This window comes from Tauraco erythrolophus, chromosome 12 (assembly GCF_009769465.1).
Source record: "Tauraco erythrolophus isolate bTauEry1 chromosome 12, bTauEry1.pri, whole genome shotgun sequence".
Lineage (NCBI taxonomy): Eukaryota > Metazoa > Chordata > Aves > Musophagiformes > Musophagidae > Tauraco > Tauraco erythrolophus.
The window spans coordinates 4938202-4958785 of record NC_141476.1 but is presented as its reverse complement, the minus strand read 5'-3'; the positions used below and the strand labels follow the sequence as shown (position 1 = coordinate 4958785).

General features: G+C 48.8%; 1 protein-coding gene across 4 annotated transcripts in view; it reads right to left on the bottom strand.

The window, feature by feature from the left end:
* FOXP1 (forkhead box P1) overlaps nucleotides 1-17934 on the bottom strand; it is a 385628-nt gene extending 367694 nt beyond the window's left edge. For 3 of the 4 annotated variants that reach the window (XM_086619318.1, XM_086619316.1, XM_086619319.1), the window contains exon 1: nucleotides 17085-17119. The gene's annotated coding sequence lies outside the window, so the exon portion shown is untranslated. Of the gene's footprint in view, nucleotides 1-17084; nucleotides 17120-17896 lie in introns of those variants that run through there. The other variant, XM_086619317.1, reaches the window with a different exon arrangement.
* Between the last annotated feature and the right edge of the window lie 2650 nt (nucleotides 17935-20584).

Here is a 20584-nt window from a genome sequence, read left to right as displayed (position 1 = left end):
TAAAAAAATAATAATTTGGAAAAGGACCTTTTTACAGGCTTCTGCGGCACCGGGCAGCTCTTGCCACTGCAGCCGAGATGCTCAGCCGGCCTGAGGCGGGCAGGGAAACTCAAGATCCATGGCCACCCACAGCCCACCACAACGTGGGACTGTCACCCTGGGACACGACAGGGTGATGGAAAATCGTAACAGCCTGCAGGTTTTTAAAAAACAGTAAGGAAAACATGATGGAAAAAGAAAAGGGTTTTACATGGTGTGATCCCATACCAACCCAACAGGACAGTGGTCAGATGAAGGGGGAGGAAAGAAAAAAAAAAAGGGAAACAGAAACAGAGGGCAGAGAGAAAAATCTGTCAGAAGAAATGTGTTGCCAGAAACCGTTCCAGGACCCGGTGGCTGGATGCCAACTCAAAAGCCTCCAAAAAAATAAGGCTACAGAGGCCCCGAAACCTTCCTAATAAAAAAAAAAAAAACAACAAACCTGTGCAAGCTGAGGCTTGTCAAGCCGTACCTGTGCTTGCTGTGCCTGCTCCACCACTCCCATCCAGGAGGTCTCAGCCTGAAATACTTCTCTGGAGAGGAGACCCAAGGCTTCCAGTAGCTTTGGCAAATCATCCTTTGGGAAACATGCATGCCCTAAAGCATTTGTGTATCTCGGAGAGCGTTAGAAAAACTTCATGGTACTGAGCCTTAGCACTTTTAATGTGTATACCATACCAGAGACCATCAACCCAGTAACGCTGTCACACATGTGGTACATTACTGCATGGCCAATCTCCCTAATTATTCTTGAGTTATTTTTTCCAGTAGATCTACAAAATTACCAGCATAAATCTCAAAACATTTACCAGTCAACAAACTCAGCACAACAGACATAAGCTTGGCCCTGACAAATAAAAAGACTAAGGAAAATGTATTTATTTGTAGCAAATGTCCTTTCCTATAACCGTCAAATAGATTACAACTGCATTTCTTTCCTCGCGGTGCACCCTGGGATCCAGACATTTAACTAGCACACACTACGGTCCTGGATTAATCATAAATAGAATATATTTTTAAGTGCATTAATTATGTAACAGATGCTTCCAGGATTCCAATGGAGGTAATTTTTAAAATCCCAGTGTACAGTTTTATGAATCTGTGCAATTTCAATGTTGTTTTTAATTTGCGCTCAATACTACACTTATTTAAACCCAAGAGGTAATCAACCACTGCCTAATTTTTTTTTTATTCCAGCACAGACTGGAAGACAGACCCTACACCGTTAGCGTCAGACATCCCGGCTGCTGATGGAGCTTCCTCCTATTTCTTTGCCACGACAGCGGGTTTGGATAACGAGCCATGCGAATGCAAGACTTCTACATGTGCCTCCTCCTAATAATTTCTCCTCCTCAGACTAATTCCTGCCATTCTGAAATCTCAGTCTCCTCCTGCACGTTCCCACTCACACAACAGGTATCTTCAGTGGCATATGGTGCACGTGGAGTCCCCAACGAGGACAGCGGAGAGAGAGGCAGGGTGCTCCAGGTCCCTGGAGGGTGCTTCGTTTATTGATGGGGTACCACAAAATAACTCTCATCGCGACGCAAGCACACCAGCACAGCACACGGGGTGGGCAGAGACCCACCGCCGGGGCGCAGAGCCCCAGGCCACCTACCAAAACCCCTCTAAGCCACAAGCCCTGAGGAGTCTGGCAGCAGCAGCTGTCACCACAGCTATCCCTTCACAGGTCCCACTGCTGGCTTGCTTTGAACATGGAATAAAACTGAGTTCATTCATAAACAGTTTTCTGCCACACTGGAGAAAACTGGGTTTTATCTTACTTACCTTGATGGTGACAAACATGGCACATCCAGATGTGGGGAACACATGCAGATCCACAGTATTTTCTTGCTAGCTAGTTACTGGGAAATTTGCTGCTTGCACAGACAGCTTCAGCTGCTGACAACCATAGGCAACTTCACCAGCGACAACCAGAGCTTGCATGGGGTCTCCTGGCTATGGCACTGCAGCAACAGGCACTGACTGGGGCACTGGGACAGTGGAGATCTCAGCAGCCTTCAGAGGGTTGCACTGAGCACCCTGGGGCAGAAGCACCACAGCCTCCAGGTCTTGGATGCAAAGCTTTCTTTTCTCTCCATCTTTGCACATCACATAAGTCTTGGATCACGTCATAGATCTATCTCCTCACCAAGCTTCATCTCTGCTTCTGTCTGCAACACTTAATTCATAATGACTTGGAGGGGCATTTTTCCAGGCACTTGCTGCATGTGCAGCCTGGTGAGAGGAAGAACCCGTACACTGGTAGCGCTGGCCCGGGCTCTCCCTTCAACAAACCCTCCGACTGATCTAGGAGGTGAGGAAAAACATGGGAGCATGGAGAGCAATGAAGGTTCCAGTCAGATGTGGCGTTGACACACACGAACCAACAGCGACTAACCCTAACACGAGGTGAGCGTTCTTTAGGAGTACGTACAACTGCACACGCAGAGTATGAGACCTCCGTGAAGAGAGGGGGTGAGGACACGAGCGGCTCAGGACTGCAGCTCTGCTCACCTCCACGTCAGCCACCCCTGGGAGACCTGGCAACTCAAGCTGGGCACAAAGCAAGGAGGAAGAAAAGGTGGACAAAAAGTGGTTTATTCCTACTAATTGTTCTATTCTGACTGCTATTCCTCTCCAAAACTAAAGGTAATAATTAAAATTGAGGGTTAACGCTTTGATGCCTCGCTTCACGGACTGCACATTCAAATTCCTCAACAAGACAATGAAAAAACGGGTAGTCAGCAGGCAGTCAGCTGAAGAAGGCAGATGGCTTTGTGCAACACCAGGGAGGCCCAGGGCTGGCAACCGCGTGCTGGTCTCGCTTCCCCAGGCACGTCCCAGCCAGCCTCCTCTGGTGCGCGAGGCTGATGCCATCCACAGTGAGATCCACGTGGGTGCAGCCCCGTCCAGCGGGCACCTGGCCTTTCCTCGCACCATTCCTCACCAACGTTCCTGCTATTTCCAGCCTCCTCTAAAATTATCCATTAGCTCCAAAGGAAAAACCCATGGGGCACAGCCCAGCCTCACCCCACCTCACCAGCCAACGCCTGTTCCGCAGCAAGGCTCGGAGAGGGCTGGGGATGTCTCGCAATGCCACTCTGTGGTGCTGACACCTCCCGAAACACCCTGTGGATCCCTTCCCACCAGCACATGGGGACAGCCAAGCAAGCCGAGCTCTCGTGGGCAAGAAGAAGCTCCTGCACGGGGAGGGAGACTGACCCCGAGCACGCAGCCTGCCCACCCTGCCTGGTAGAGGGATTATGTCCCTGCCAAACTGCAGCATGACTTCGCCCCCACGATCCCCATGACATTGCTTCACATTTCAGAAGCAATAAAAGCATAAACTGTATGTAAAGCTTTACTCAAACGCCAAATATAAGCCTGAGGGAGCCCCGTGCTGTGCTAAGGACCGTCCGTGCCAACATCTGGGCTCGTGGGCAGCCCCGCACGCGGCCAGCCCCGCACCAGCAGGTGCCAGCAGCTGCACTCCCCGGCCGTCTTCGAACCACAACATATCCGACATGTACGTCTCGCACGACGCTAAGCAAAACCCACGTGACGTCACTGAGCCCTGGCCACGTATCTCCTTTTCAACTTCAACTCCAAAGCTCGCTAGCAGGCTGGACACAGTTTAGCTGAGTTTTATGCACAGTTGTATTCGCTTATCACACAGATAAGAAACCTAAAAACAACAAGAAACAACAGCAGCTAGTAACCTGGGTGTCTCTCAATGCCCTTATCAAAAACACCCAGGCTCTGGACCAGCTCATCATCTACTGCTAACAGGAAAGAACATCAAAGAAAACACGCCAAATTTTCAGCATGTGCACGTTAACGACTTTAGTACCTGGCACAAAGGAAACGCCGTTAAATTAACAATTAAATGAAAAGCCATAATGAAAAGCCATACTTCGTCAGCCGTGGTGGGGTGGTCCCATCAGCAGGGAGCGTGGCCCAGGGCAACTGGGCATGGAGGGCTCCTCTGCCCAGAGGGAGAAGAGCAGTTTCAGACACAAAGCCTTCAGCCCAGGTTTCACATCACGGTGAAGCCAACCAAGAAGCCAGAGGTTTACCAAGGGGGTGGCTCAGACCCCCACGGTCCCTCCTCTGACCTCCAGAGTCCAATGAGGATGCTCAACTGACACAAAACATTTTTTCCTGCTTAAGTTAGTTTTCTGCTAATCTAGCTTCCCACATGGTCTCACCCCCTGGTCAGGCGGAGCCAGCTGCCGCATGGGGGATGTGATGGGAAGGACCCAGGGACAAGCAGACAGTCCCCACAGCAGCTGCCTCTTAAATCTACTTAGCTGCAACACGAACCAAGCCCTCACCCTATACAGCACCAAGCACGCTGTCAAATAGTCTGTGAAAGCACCGTCAGCCTTCACCTAAGAAAAAAAAAAAAAAACAACAAAGGAGATAAAGGCTTTCCAAGGAAACAATTCTCATTTGATACATGTCATGAAGTTGTGAGCGTGCCTGAGTCACGGCACACGTGTGGACCATTGTAATGCACTTGCAGAGCAATGTGTCCTCCTCCTCAATCTGCTGAGAGCATCCAGCAGGCAGAGGTTGACACGCGGAGGTGATTCAACGCCAATGAACAGAAACATTAAGACATGCTGTTCTTGAAACAGGGGCTCTACCTGACACTACTTTTATTTACCCAGAAAAGTTTTCTGCTCTGTATGCCCTTCCCCCTCCCATTTAGCCACGGTGTCAAGCAGAATCCCCATCCTACCCTGGATGGCTCGCTGCAATCTGACAAGTAGACAGTGCTTCCAATCCAGAGAGATAACTTTTTTCTTCTGAACCTATGAGAAATACCAGTTGAAAACCTGAACATTGCTTTTTAACTGACAGGGCATTATGCACAGTATCTTCTACCCCTCCTTGTGCTTATGGCATAGAGCAGGAAAAAAATAAAACAAAAAAATGGAGGGTGGGGGGGAAACCTTCCCACCAGAACATAACTATTTTTGTGTAGCAAGACAAAGTATTTCCATAAAGCTTTCAATAAAAGATGACTGCAGGCCAAATCTTACCCTTAGATACAGGCACATAACTGCAGCTAAAGTTACTCAGAGCCGCCCAAGTTTATGCAGAGGCCAACTCAAGCATACTGCGTTCACGTAGGGAAGGACTGTGCACTTGGGAGCTGCGGTCAGACTTCCAGCTCTTTCTCAAAAGACGGACGAGATCTGCTTCGAATCAGTGAAGAACTTCGGAGATGAGTCAAACCTGCAGGATTTGCTGCAATACTCGCTGCAAAAGAGGATGTGAGAACTGGCAAGGACGCCGTGTTTACTCACTGTGCCTTCTAATTCTGGAAACTCAGCTGAGATTCTGCGTTCGAGCACGACTCCGAGGGGTGGTGGGAAGATCCTGGCCACGTTACCAAGCCACCCGTTGGGCAAAAATTGGTGGTATTTGCTGAAATGGTGCCACAGGCTGACCCAGGCAGAGGTCCTGCAGCTGGCAAGCGAAGTCTCCCTAAGGTAGACACCGTACTGCATCTGCCCCAGCCCCGGGGACGAGTCTCCGCAGGCAAGGGCTCACCAGAGAAAAAGCGATGCTCTAAAAATCACGCACTGCTTCAGTTAATGACACAGATTTACGCTGGGTGTTAGCCTGCTTCGCTAAAAAAAGCCGACCAGATTTATTTATTTTTTTTTTTCTGGTGCAAACTGTCCTTTATAGAGACTATTAATATCCCTCTTACTTCAGTTTAAGCTATACTTCTCTTCCCTGTTCTCCCACTGACTTAAAAGATAACTTGGAAAACAAGATCTAATTTATCTGTAACTTTTGTCCTTGTCCCTTCCCTCCTGCTACTGCCTGGACAGGCAGACTGTTTTCTAGGGGAACCACTGCATGGAGCACACAGTTTAGATTTGCTTCAATATTCACATTTTTAAGCAGAAAATGGAGAAGAATACCTAGTTCATACTAAACAGATCACCCTTGACTCTGGTCTCATGTAATTAGTTCTGTGTTGCACAAACTAATAACTTAGATAAAACACCCTGCTATAAGCAGCCATCTCAAAGAGCTGCAAAGATATTCCTCGCTGTCAGACACCAGTGAAGACAAACAGCAGCCAGGAGATTACGCTGAAACAAATGCATTTTTATTTTTCCCTTTAAATTACAAAAGATTATCATTTTACTCAGCAATGCCCCTTATTAAATTGGAACTCTCCACATCAGAATTAAATACATCCTATCTACTCAAAATGAAGTGTATTATTTATCACTAATATTTAATGACAAAAACCTGATAACTTTCTCCGATTATACCACTGATTTCCTCCAGTCATGCATCATTGGCTCTGCTGGTCATTAGCATTATCACAGTGCATAAACTCTGGCTTATGCAGCAAGTTTGATAACATAGCCAGACGCCTATAGCTATTTTTCAGTTTGTTCAGATTTACTAGTTTACCTCTCTATGAGCGTGCCTCTATCTAATGGTGTCTATTATAATCCCTAGAAACCCTAGTTAATAAATTTCCATTTCCATGCAACACACTTCTGCAAGATCTGAATTCCTCAGCAAATAGAAAGCACTCACTGAAAAAATCAGATTTTCCCTTCAACCATCCAAGGACCCTTTGCTGAAAAGGCCATGTTTCAGTCAATCTGAAAAATAAATAGGAAATACTTAGTCTTCTCTGACTATTTACTGCTAGGATAGGCTTAAGATATTTTAGTTTAATTCACAGGTAATGTTCTATTTCAACTTCTATGAAACAGTATTTTTGAGTGCTGTAGATACTCAAATTTTTATAGCAGTGAAGAAAAAAAAAATCAGAACAAATGTACACGGTACGACATCAGCTAAAACATACCAAGAGAAGTTTCTCTTATTCTCAGTTAAATCCTGTAACTGAAATGACGGATTAGAAAGGTTTCCTGAGTAAGATCACCGTTCCTTACACTACTGGCCTTCAGGAAACTCAGCTGGGTTAGCCAAAGAATAACTTCAAAATATTTGTACAAACAATAACTATGCTGCATACTTTGGACATTCCTCTTTCGAAGCCTTTCAAGTATCAAGTAATTTATCACTGAAAAATACATTTTCACTTTTCCAAACATACAACTCAGGAGCTTTACAAACCTAATATACATTATCTGAACACTGATGCACAGGCATATCATTTAAAACTAACAAAAACAATTTACTACAAGCTATTTCAGAGCCTCCTTCGCCCAGTACTCATTTAATTCAACCAGAACATGATGAGGCCCCTGACACAATTCTCTGATTAAAATAAATTTCCCAAGTTCTTAACACGTTATTACTATTGTGAAACTTACTGAGAAAAATCTCTCCTTTAAATCTGCTAAAGTAGATACAGGTGATGACATTCTCTACAAACATCCAGATAGATTTTTATTATGTTACATGCACAAATATTCAAAGGTTATATTCTCTGAGCCAAACTGACTTTATTTAAATTGCCTTAAACTCAGTCCATCCAAGGAAGCTCCTGTGATTTCAACAGAGGTATGTGGGGCTTAGACCACATAACCAAAGCAAAATCCGGCTGTCTTATACACTACACAAGGAAATAGACCTATTTATGAAACTCACCCGAGGAGGAGGAATAATTTACAGTACACTGATCAACAGAGTTTGCATGACACTGTCTGAAGGAGGCCTATTTGAGAAGTAGAGCAGTTATGAAAGCAGAAAGTATCAATACTCATGCCATTGGTGCCACTGTATTATGGCAGAATTCCTATCACTCGTAGGAAATTTCAGTTTGGGGATAGCTTCAGTGTCACTAACTGCGGCATTAGAAGTTGGGGCTGGTATATGAGAAACAGCAACAATGTGATGAGGTTAAAGCCAAACTCCGCCATCTCCATCGAGGCAAAAAAATGAATGAAGCCCTGAGAGAAAGGCAGCGAGCTTGGGAATGCAGGATGCAGAAGCACTAACATGGATGTCTCCCAGCCCTTGCACCTCTCACCAGAGGCTTCGAAGTGATCCTTCAAAAACCAAACAATGGAAAAAAATATCATCATTGTTCTCCTCTGCTCACCTGCTCCTCCATCTGCATGTGCACCCCGTCCAAGACACACTTTTGACCTTACTGAGCATCGGCCAACATCAAAAGCCTCGCTGGCCACATTCCCCCCTGGACTTGGCCATTCCCAGACAAATCCAGCTTCAACATCCTCCAAACAGCCCAACACCAGGAGCTGCTCCGTGATGCCACCCGGCCCCTTCCGCTGCCACTGCTTGTAAGGAGACTTCTGGCACAAGAGGAAAGGAGGATTTACACCACCAATTTTCATGGAATTTTTCTTTCCAGTGCAAAAATAAAATGTGGGAACTAGGCTGGACGAGCTAAGCCTGACCGGCTAACAAAAATTTGTCATGAGGTTCATGGAAGATAGAGTTCATGACTCACTGTCAGCAAGCTTACTATTACAACATAAAAGCTATTATTAAAAAAAAAAAAAAATACAAAAGCAAGCACCAAGATGAACACTTCGAGAATGTTTTAATTTCTTAATCCCCAACAGACTACTCCTGAAACAAGGCTTGCAACGGGCTCAGCTGACAAAAGTCATAAAAGACAACCTTGCAATCAAACACCTAGTAGAATAGCACTTTTTAGCTGTAAAGAAACCCACCCTGTTTCTGCTCCCTTGGCATTCCCAGAAGTTTCCTGGTGAGGTGTCCCACTCACGCTCACCTCCCAGCTCTCCAGCAGCAAAAAGAGAAACATAAACTTCAGATCCACTGTGCAACACTGGGAAAATGCTTTTTAAAACTGACACTGGTTCCTAAAGAAATATCAGTTAATTACTTAATCCTTCTTAATGGAATGATTAACATCCTTTCAGCAAACAAGGCTGTGATGATTTAATGTTTTACTGCATGTTTCACTACAGAACCGGTAAAATTAATACCACTCCCCTCTCGTCTGCTGCGACCACTCATTTCTTTATAATCAGTTACATTTTTCACTTCTGCAGAGCAGCCTCTGCTCCCAGCTGAGAAAAAGACTCAAGTATACAAAAATCTGCATTGTTGCTATTCTGCCGTGAAGCCAAGGACCGACCTCCGGATGGGAACCAGCAGAAACGCAGGTGGCCGCCGTGCCAGGGAAACTGAGGCCCGAGGCAGCACAGAGCAACGAGCCCTGGCGCAAGCCTGGAACAACTTCATCAGCATCCCGGGAACACCGCGTCGCTGCAGAAGAAGGGCAGCCACTTCAAAGGGAAGCAGGGAGGGATGTTTGAATCCCGGCTCAGACAGCTCCTGAATCCCCGAGAACTCCCGGCCGCCTTTTTGGCAAGAACAAAAGTCCTTTCAGGTCTCCGCCGCTCGCTGCAATCAAACCCGGGCTCAGACATTAATTCTGCGGGCAAGTGTTTTTGCAGGAAGGGGAATTCGGCATCGATTTTTGCGATCGGATGTTTAGCGGCTGCTCTGAACACACCAGCAATCCCCCCTCACCGTTTTATCTTCCTTTATCACGAGCTTTTTAATAGAGACATGACATTGCGCTTACTGCTGGGCTCTCTCTATTTATCCCTCTCTCTTAACAACACTTTGGCATCATCAGCTCCGCTATCTAAATCAGCAATAGTGCATGTCCGGTCACATAAAACCGGAGAGGGCTTCCCGAGGTGCCTTGGGAAGTCCGAGTACTCCGGTTTACTGATGTGTTAATATATCCCATCTACTAATTAATGAATAAACAGCTTAGGCTAGGAGCTGGGGGAGGGACACCAAGACGAAGACTGCAGAGAGCCCAAGGAAAGACACTTGACCCTAATTGTTAGCAACAAGATGACAAGACTGATCGGGAAGTACAGCTAAAACTCAGATCTGACATGAAAGGAAATGTCTGGCAAAGACGGGAAAACTAACGATCCCATTAGAAGCTCCAGCCAACCTGCCGAACTGTGCCACCTTCTGTCGGTGCTCAGCACCCGAGCGTCCGGCCCGGCCAGGGCTCCCCAGCATCACACTCTCATCACATCCTTCTCTCCATGCACAAATCCGCAGCCTCCTTCTGCAACCCTGCGGCTCCAGGGATGTACAGCCCAGCCAAGGACAGCTGGGAGTTTGCCTCGACCCAGGACCAGGCGACGAGAGAGCACACAGCTCGTCCTGCACCTTCCCAGCAAAATCTCCTGCCTCTGGCCATGTGCAGAATGTCAGCGGGTGAGTTTTAAGAAGGACCAAAGTTCAGCTGAAGTTTCAGCCATACCCACTTTTACCCAAGGAAAAACGTTGCTCATCTTAAAAGCACCCTGGACCACATACCGCGACGGAGATGCACTGCAGCTGCACCAGCGAGAAGGGTCCTGTGCAGCGAGCGCACATCCCAGCACTCCGGGAAACGCTTCCATATATATTTCAAAAATTTGGGGAAAAAAGGGGGCCAGCGCTTTCTACTTGAAAAATCAATTAACTCAACAGTCGCAACAGCACAAGAGACCCTGGAGCACTGTGCTCTGGGCCAGACATCCAGAAGCAAACACGACACACCACCGTCCCGCTGCGCAAGGAGCCCGTGTTCCCAGCGCGCATCCGAATTAAGAGCGGTGCTGAACGAACTTACGGAGGAAACAGGCACTTCTAATAAAAACACAACGGTGACAAGCGTTGTACAGAGAGAGCGATTAGCAGTAAACAACACACTGGAGAATCATCCCAATAAAACATTCTGGGTATTTATTTGTGTTGCTTTCCGAGTCCATTGCAACTGAATGGAAAACTGGGAGGGAAAAAGCCCACAATTAGCTTCAGAATAGCACTTCCAGAAACACTGTAGCCTATCAGAAATATGTAAATATTTTACGATATAGGTTCCATTTCAGTAGATCTGTCAAGATATTTACAGGGCTTGACAGTATTTCTGTCTTTAATTAAATTTTCACACACATACTTTAATGTAATTTAAATAGATTATTAGTTGTCAGAATATAGTATAAATTTTGTTTACGATTTAGTTACTTTAAGTACTCGCATTGAGGAAACTCATTTAACCCCCTGACTGTGTAGCATTAAGTGTTGAGATGAGACTTCTAAAGAGCTTCTACTGCCCTTTGCACTCTCGCAATAATCTTAAATTACTACAACTTAATTGCAATTTCAAGGCACTAAAATGGAGATGTTTTAAAAACAGCACAGGGAGGGTCAACGAGAGGAGAAAAATTATTTAGTCCTCCTCAGGTACCAGATGCTTCTCGGAGAGAAAGTGATTTTGCCCATGCTCTTCTCTTTGCTCATTTTCCATAGAATACTATCTTCATTTTCAGGATGGCGCTGAACAGAAAATTATCAGGATTATTCTGGATACTTGCCACATACAAACAGCCATTAGACATGAGCCTGTTCACTTGCATGCATGGAAGAGATCGGTGCCAGGAGAAAAGGAAGACAAAACCCTAGAGCATATTTGCAAAGATGACTGCACGCGAACGGAGCCAGCAGCTTCTCTGACTTGGTAGCTCCAATGCTGAAGTAAGAAAAAAGAGCACATGTTAAAACACTCCAGACATCCCAACCGACAAATACCTGTTCTCCTAAGAGCACAACAGCCGATTACTCTACAGCCCAAAATACAATATTACTTTTTAAAAAATCGAAAGACTACAGATTTCCCACAATGAAGTTGTTCCTCTAACGACTACATGATTTATTCCATCCTACTTTTTCCCCCCCTTCTCTATATACACTGGCATCACCTCGTTACCTACAGCAGCTGCAATTCCCAGCACACCGCGAGCTGCGGGAATCCAACGGCACGGGAGTTTGTGAGAGCAGCAGGCTGCGAGCAGCATTTCTGTCAGTGCGAAAGCCAGCAGTTCTAGCAAACACCAGGTCTTCGTTTCTTGTTGCAACGAGACGTTTCACAAGGATGTGGCCAACGCAAAAAAACAGACTCACGACTTCAACGCCACTGTGCTTTTAGCACGGCTGAGCACTTACATGTGTCCTCAATGGCATGAAGTCAAGGACTCCGAGCCCGGCCATCCCTTTCTAAGCATTTCAGGGAAGTTTGGTTGCCAGGACCTCTAAGAACGGTCGCGAAGACGCGGCTGATCTCTAGTGCACAATGTCTATAAATTCCACTTAGCAAATGCTTTCTGGCTCCTAGTGCATATCACATCGCTGCTCAACCGCCCGCCGAGTGTGAAAACATGCTACTATATGTCAGGGGAGGGAAAAAAAAAAGTTTCAGTGACACGAGTTAGTGACACGGACCAAAAGCCAAACCCAAAGGCAGCGACACCAGCAGAAGCCCTGGCTGATGGCAGCGTGCTCTGGATCAGGCCCTTGCAACCAGGGCGGCTGACTGCACCCTCAGCTTGCCCTTGGAGACACGGGGACCGTGCCGTGCCCACAAGCCAGCGGCTGTATTTTCAGAGCAGGGTGCCAGCCGTGCCCCCGCACTGCTGATCACCTCCGGGTCTTTTCGCCCCTTCCCACCCTGCCTCCCCAGGAGAGAGTCACAGGGAAAAGCTGCGGGAAGCAACTCAATAGTAAGGCTCATTCGAGGAATAATTACGTGCTATTTAATTCAAATGTTAAGGTTAAATACTAACAGCGAACATGCTTGTGCACCCCAGCTGCCTGACTATAGCAGGGCCCGATCCTGCACCCTCCGAGGTGGGAATCCCCCGTCAAAGCTCCCTCCCGGGCACCGGCGCCGTGTCCGTGCACGCACACGATGCTGTGCCGGATGCTCTCCGAAAGGCAGGAAAGGCCTGAAGAAACGCTGCACCTCCGGAGAGAAATCCAGCTACCTGGGAAAATCTGACTACATCTTCTGCAGCCCTGTCTCAGCTGCATAAAAATATTTCAGCTCGGTGCCTTGAAGTTGCAATTAAATTGTAGTAATTTAAGATTATCACAAGAGCAAAGGGCAGTAGCAGCTCTTCAGCAGACTCCTCTCACCACTTAATGCTACTCAGTCTTGGGGTTAAATGAGCTTCTTTAGTATAAGTACCTTAAAGCAAGTGAATCGTAAACAAAATTTATACTATTTTCTGACAGCATATAATCTATTCAAATTTATTAAAGCTTCTCGGAGAAAATTTAAGATGACAGAAGTATCATTATGCCCTATAAATAACCGGACGGCCTCACAGAAATAACTGTATTTTACATACATATCCTGCATATGCGTGTGCGTATGTTATTTCATTTGATACACAAATACAAGCTCAACAGATATTTCGCAAAAGGGATTACATTATCCGGTTCAATCTCTCAAAATAAATGACCACAAGCAGTACCAATACTAAATGCTAAGCTGCGTTCCATAAATTTTGCCTTTTTACTACCAGTCTTTTTCCTAATTTTTACAATGCCACAAAACAGGAATAATTCTGGAGCTACAAATGTTTACAGTATATCATACCAAGGATGATAATGCAAATTTTAGCTCTTAAAAAAAGGTGATCCACTCCAAGAGAAAAGCATATTGCAGCATATGCTGCGCAATAATGTCCAGTGCATAATTCTCTGCTCAACTTTCCTGCTCCTTCTCTTACCGGTACAAAAACTAACTGCGTTACAATTACCAGTGAAACTGATTTAAGCAGAAAATGTTTATAGATGTTAAAAACTCAAAATGGCTTAATAGCATACATGTGCATGTTTAACATACATAGTTTTTATTGTCTAATTAAAGCATATACCATAAAAATCTACAGGCTTTATAGTAAGTTATGCATGATGGTTATGAAACCTTACCTTATAAAAAGTATAAAAGTACTTATTGTGTGATCTGCACTGCTAATAAAAGAAATACATATGCAAAAAGGTTTTGGATTTTTCTAATTCTTCAGTAGATGTGCACTTGGTCTGCCTCCTGATTAATATACATTAGGGTAACAGCTTTTTCCTCAGATTTTTTTTTTTCTAATAGATATTTTCATTGTTTTGGAATACTTTAAAGAAATGAAAGACGGGGTATATTTGTTGAGTTTGCAGTGAAGTGTTTGAATACAAACATGAAACTGTCAAGCAACAAAAACAACCTAACTCACACTGGTTAGATTTTGTTAGTGCTTAAATCCTAAACGTTTACTGAAGTAAAATCAAGTCTCTGTTAGTACTCTTTATTACTAGTTCCACTAAAAACTTATACAGTTACACCCTCTCAAATACAGCCATGAAGACAAGTTACACACAGTTCTGCAAAAATCTTGGCATATCAAAAGTAAGATGCCACCCTGACTGGTTGGTAATATGTTTGAAGGAAAGATATTACAAGTTTTCTGAACTCTAGGAACACAGACACATAAAACGCTTAATCACAACCAAACTCCTCTATTCTACATCAGCATAGCACTTACACACAGAGGAAAAAAAAATAACATCCACGTTTCCTTACAATTCAGAGATCCAGAAATAAAAGCTGAATTCCACAGAACTTTTACAGTTTTCAACATTACGCTACTGAAACACTTTCTTCTCTGCAGCTCTAGACAGCATAAATAAAATCAAATCCTAAGTCTCTCTGAAAGCGTATACAATGCACTGCAAACCGCTATCACTAAAAAAAAAACAAAACCAAACCTAAAAAACAAACTCAAACCCCGGCCCAGGCACAAAAACTAACTTTGCAATCAAAATCATAAGCACCAGAAAGCCTTGTCTGAAATAGTAGTTATTTTTCTCAAAGTTATCCTTTGGTTTCACAACAAAGATCAGCATTTGTAATGGTCCATTTCTGCATAAGTGAACATATAGCCTTGCTGCCTGATCGAATAGTCCAGAGCTTTCAGTGAGGCAGCTCCTGACAACAGCCCAGCAGCAGCTTTGTTTGATCTCTCCTGCCTTCCTTAATCTGGGTTGTCAAGGTTCACTTGTTGGAGGCTGTTTACTTTACTTTTTCCAGAAAAAAAAAAAAAAAAAAAGTGATTTTTTTTTTTTTTCTGTCTCTCATACAATGACTAATCCAAAGACTAAGGGGGAAGAATGCTGCCAATGCAAGATGTTAAAGCTACAATACCTTTTTGCAATGAGATTTTAGCCGACACCTTTTGAATGGTAACTACTGAAGAGCTTCCTCTCCCAGTGCCCTGGTCCATTCAATATGGTTGTGAGATAGTTCAAATCAAATGTGCAGGGGAAAATATCCAGAGGAGAGAAATTGAAACCAGTAGCCCTGATTTCCCCTTCTTCCCCCAAATCTAGCTGCAAAGATGCACGGTACCTCCTTGCCTACACTCATTTCTCTGAGAACCCGAATTATTTCAGGCTCTCTCAAACTTACAAAAAGTAGGAGCTTCTCAGCAGTTAATAGAAACTGTAAAAATAACACTAAATCGAGTGAAATGCCTATTTTCCCTCCCCTGAAATATTAAAGCAAACCGTGGATTAACAGCACAAGCAAGTTTCTTCGACAGCATTCTTGAAACTTTGTCTAATTAAGAAACTGTCATTAGTGACATCAACATTTGGTCAAAGCAGGTAAAGCGCCAAGTTTAGAGAAAAATATATGGAAAGGAAACGCAGTTTAGAGAATTGTTTTAATATTTACAACCATCCAGCATCCTAGAAATCAGCAGGCTACATTGTGTAGACGCCACGCTACAAGCAGTATACATACATTACTCACTCAAAGAACAGTGACTAAAAATGAAACCTTAAACTTCTGAGCACAGAAGTTGGGCTCCAGCTTCTCTAGAGAAGCGGCTCGGATACCTCGGGAAGGTACGGGAGGTCTGAGCGCTGCTGCTGCTAGCCTTGGGGGGGAATCGGGGGGGGGAAAGGAGAAGGAAAAAAAAAAAAAAACAAACAGAAGGAAAATTAAAAAAAATATATAATAATAAAAAAAAGAAATTAAGTACTCTCCCTCGGCTTAGTTCACTCAAAGCAAAAATATGCAATTAAAATCATTACAGCGAAGTGGTAGAAGGAAGACTCGCTAAATCGAGGCGCTCCGCAGCCAGCCCGGCGATGCTCTCCGCGCCGGGGCCGCCGGATAATTAATTGTTGCGCGGTGATGGGGAGGGGGCTGCCGCTGCGCCCCGCGCAGCCCTGCCCGCGCCCCGCCGCCGGCATTTATTTCATTTTTTTTAAGGAGAGGAAAGAAAAAAAAAAAAAAAGGAAGAAAAAAAAAAGCGGGGCGGGGGGGTTGTAGGGGGGAGGAGAGAGGCGCGGACACGCCGCTCGGACGCCGCCTGCAGCGCGCACCCTCCCGCTGCCCGGGATGCGCGGAGCTGCGCGGGGCGGCAGGTGCGAGGGAGCGCAGCGCAGCGCGGCCCTACTTACCAGGCGCCGGCCCCCGGCGCGCAGCGAACCGCGGCTCCGTCCCGAGGCTCCGCACCGCGGGTCTGCGCGGGGGAGGGGGAGTGGGAGAGGGAGGTGAGGGATGCGCGATCCGCACCCGCGCAGTGAGAAGTTGCGCCGGGCTGGGGAGGCGCAGATGTTTATTCGAACACTTCGTCTCCAAAAAAAAAAAAAAAAAAAAAAAGGGGGGGGGGGGAGGGTGCAGCTGGCCCCAGGGTGGGGGAGGATGCGCGGCGCGGAGCTCCGCGCCTGCGGAAGGGACTGTGCGGGCGGAAAGCCGCAACAGGTGCTGAGGGAGGGGGGTAGCGAGGCGGTAGGACCCGGCGCGGGGGGAGGGGAAGGGGGAGGGGGGGGACACGGCCCCGCCGCAACTTCTTGCCCCGAGTGCTGAAGTTGGGGCGTGCGTGCGCCTTGCGCGGAGCAACCCGGCGGAAAACACGAGGAAAATGCGGAGGGGCGGGGGGGGCAGGAGGCGTCGCATCCCACTTTCCGCGGAGGGTGCGCGCAGAGCGAGGCGGGGGGCGGGGGGGAAGTTTCCAAAGTGGGCGGGTAGGGGGTGCGGGCAGCTCCGCAACCCGGGGAGGGGAGGGGGGTCCGCACCCGCGCACCGCCGCGCCCCTCACCCCGCCACTACCGCGCCGGCGGCAGCCGGGAGGGGAAAGAGGGGGGGGGAACCGGGCACGTGGGGCCGGCGGGGGGGAAAAGTAAAACAGCCCCGGAGGAGCGGGGAAAGTGTCGGGGGGCGCCGGACTCACCCGCAGGACTCGGCCTGCCGCTGCCCAGCACGGCGCGGCCCCGGGGCGGGCGGCGGCGCGGAGCGGCGCGGGGCTGCCTCTCCGTCCCGTCCCTCCCTCCCGTCCCTCCGGCACGCCGAGCCCGGGCGGCGCGGCGGCGTGCTCCGCCGCTCGGTAAATAACAATAGAGCCCTCCGCTCGGCGCCGCGCCCGCGGGGCCCCGCACGCCGCCCCGCCGCGCCCCCGCCCCGCGCCGCCGCCCGCGCCCCCTCCCCGCCCCGCGCAGCCCCGCGCCGCCGCCCGCGCGGGCGGGCCGGGGGCGGCCCGCGACACCCCCGCGGAGGGAGATGTTGTTATTTTTTGCTGTTGTCAGTCTCTGACGTCACATCCACCTGCTGGGTAAACAAGGCTCGGTGCAAGGGAAAAATAATAATAAAAAAAAAATAAAATAATAAAAGCGGAGCGGGGTGCGCGGGGGGGAGGTCAGGGGTGGGAGATCCGCCGGCGCGGAGCTCCGCGGAGGACGGACGGACGGATGGGGGGGGGGCGGGCCAGGGGAGGCGGTTCGGGGCCCCGCGGGGAAGCGAAAGTGGCCGCGGAGCGCGCTGCGCGCCTGTGCGCGCCTCTGGGGAGAGTTCAGCGCGGGGGCAGGCGGGCCGGGGCAGCCCCGTCAGCGGAGGGCAGCGCCGCGCCCCCCGAGCAACTTTTCCGCTGTCGCCCTCCGCCGGGGGGGGGGGGGGGGGGCCGGTGTGGTGGTGGTCAGACCCCCGTAGGTGGGGGGGCGCGGGAGACTTCACGGGGCCTTCCGCGGATGCCCGCGGAGCCCGCCTTACCTGCGCGGAGCGGCGAGGCGGGCGCTGCCTGCGCTCCCCCTTGCAGCGCACGCCGCTGTTGGCGCAAACACTGCTTAGAAACACTGCGCGGGTGCGCAGCGGCGCGCACCGGCCGCTGAGCGGGAGTGACCGACCCGAGGGCCGGGCTGAGCGGGTCCCGCTCCGCGGGGGCTGTCCCGGCCGCGGCCCGGGCCGCGGCTCCTCATCCCGGTGGGTGCGCGGAGCGGCCCCGCGGACCAGCAGCGCTCCCGGCCGCGCCGTCGGGTTTCCCATGGAGGGACCGGTGGCAGCGCCCGCGGGAAGAGGTCGAGAGGGGGCGAGAGCCGAGACCGCCCGGCTACCTCCGACCCCGAGGCTCCAACACTCGGGCACCGGAAAGTTCAACATCACCGGCGGCCTCAGGCCGGATAAGGAGCAACCGGCGGCGACGGGAGCTCCCTTGGCGGCGGCCGGACCGCGCGGAGGTTGGGCGGGCGGGAGCGGGTCCGACTGGGCAGCATCCCGCCCTTCCCCCGGTATCCGGCGGGACCGCAGCGGCGAAAGGGGCCGGGACCGGGGCCGGTCCGTCGGCGGGCGCCCCGCGGGGATGGAGCCCTCCGTGCCCGGGAGCGGGGCGCTGCAAGGCAGGAATTAGCGGGCAGTCGCGGAGTTACTGAGCGACTGACTTTGTTCGGGGAAAAACTCTTTTTTCTTCCGCCCGCGAGGACCTGCGAGAACCCAATTTTCTTCCCTTCCTTTGTTTTTTTTCGTTTTTTTTTTCTTTTTTTTTTTTCTCCTCCGAGTGCGTTTAGTTTCCCTCAGGACTGCCACAAAGCTCCCGGGCAGGCGGGAGAAGCTGGTGCGAACCACCGCCAGAAGCGATACCGGCCAGCGAACCGCTCCCGCGGCAACAACCGCGCCTCCGCGGAGCTCCGCGGCCGCGCAGCGGGCCCGGCCCCCGGCCCGCCCCGGAGGGCTCCGGCGAGCAGGACCGGGACCGCGGCGCCACCTCTTGGCAGAAGGGCTCCATCGGCGCGGAGAGCCGCTCCGGTAGCAATTAACACCTTAAATTGCAGTAATGGCAAGGTGCTTATGCCTAATTCATTGTATTTTAAATAATTAAGAGGGGGAAATTCGCTGCAAATAAATATTTGCGAAGATGATGCTTGCGCCGTACTTTAAGAGTAATCTCCGCAGGCCGTCAGGGGAGCGCTCCGCTGGCGCGGCCGCGCTGCTCGGGGGGCGCACGGTGGACTTTTGGGACCCGGCCCTCCCAGCCGAGGTAGCGCGGGTCCTACCGGGACTGGTGTGACTGAGAGGGACCCCCAGCTTTAAAAATAAACGCTTATCGTCATCTTAAGCTTCTCTTGGTTAGATTTTTTTTGTTGTTCATCTGTTTCTTCAGTAGGAAGAAAAAGGAGATGAATGTATTAAAATAGCATTTTTTAAACACACTCCCTCTTACCGTTCGAAAAAAATATTTGTTTTACATTTGATCCTGGAATAAACATTGTTTATTGGAAACTTCTCTGTCTCCTGTTTTTAACTTCACAAATCTAAACCAGTACATCAACTCTGTAAAACATGATTAATTCCATAGACAATACCAGCAGTGGGACTTCTCCCTCCCCCTCCGCCGATGTAGCTGCTAATTGTACTTGAATTGTTTACTGCTGTATTGTTTTACAAGTGCCTGGAGAAAGATGCTTGATACTCCCACCTCCAGCAGAACCATCCCAAGAGCAAACGCTTGGCAGATTTTGGCAAGGGTGTACACAGGCTACAACTACAGCTTGTTAGCTAAAGAAAAAAAATATATATATGAAGGTGATGACGCCTCCATAATTATAGGTGTTACTTTAAAGTCAGAATGTTTTCCAAGCTACTGGAGCACCACACCTCCGGTGTCCCAGGAGCCAGGCCTTGGAGTCCTTTCTGCTTTAGTCACTGCTTTATGAGGCTTTGCAGAGCACATCACTGGGCTGCACGGCTGGTTCCCCGGCCACTTTGTGCTCCTGCGTAGGTGCAAAGCCCGTGCAGGTACTCAGCTATTGTTCTAACCTTTTACATCAGGCATGAAGAGTTGAGATATATAATATTGTACCACCTAAAAAAGCTGGTGTACGTATTAAAGAGAGACACGTACATTGGTTTCACAGCTTGGTTTTATGATTTTCTGACTTTGTTTCAAATGAGCCCAATGTTCTCACAGTGCTCAGTAGAAGAGAACCTGTGAGTACCCCCATACCGCAGCTCGTGGCAAAATCCCTTCTGGGGAAGTCAGCGGTTCCTGCTCTCCACATTCCCTCCTTTGTGTGTAGAGTCAGGGCGAGTCAGAGGAGTCTGGCAACAGGCACCCTTCAAAAAGGCAGAAGATGCAGCTCTGCCCATCACAGGGTGTGCACGCAAGGTGGGTAACGCCGGACACTTCTTTTGCTCAGGTAGCTTTAAGGATGGGAAGGGATGACCTGGCAAAAAGCGGGGAATTTTAAAAGGCACAAACATCCAGCTCAGAGGCTGAGCCCAATGCTATTGGCAACACTCACACCAGCTTCAGTAGAAGTGGGATCTGCTCTCCAATTGGGGAAATTCCACAAAAGATAAAAATGAGGTCACACAGCTAAGGTCTCAAGTTGGCTTGTCTGATGGAGGGAAATGTATAAATGAATCCTCCCAAATGAGGACTGTAACCAGACCTAGATAATTTTT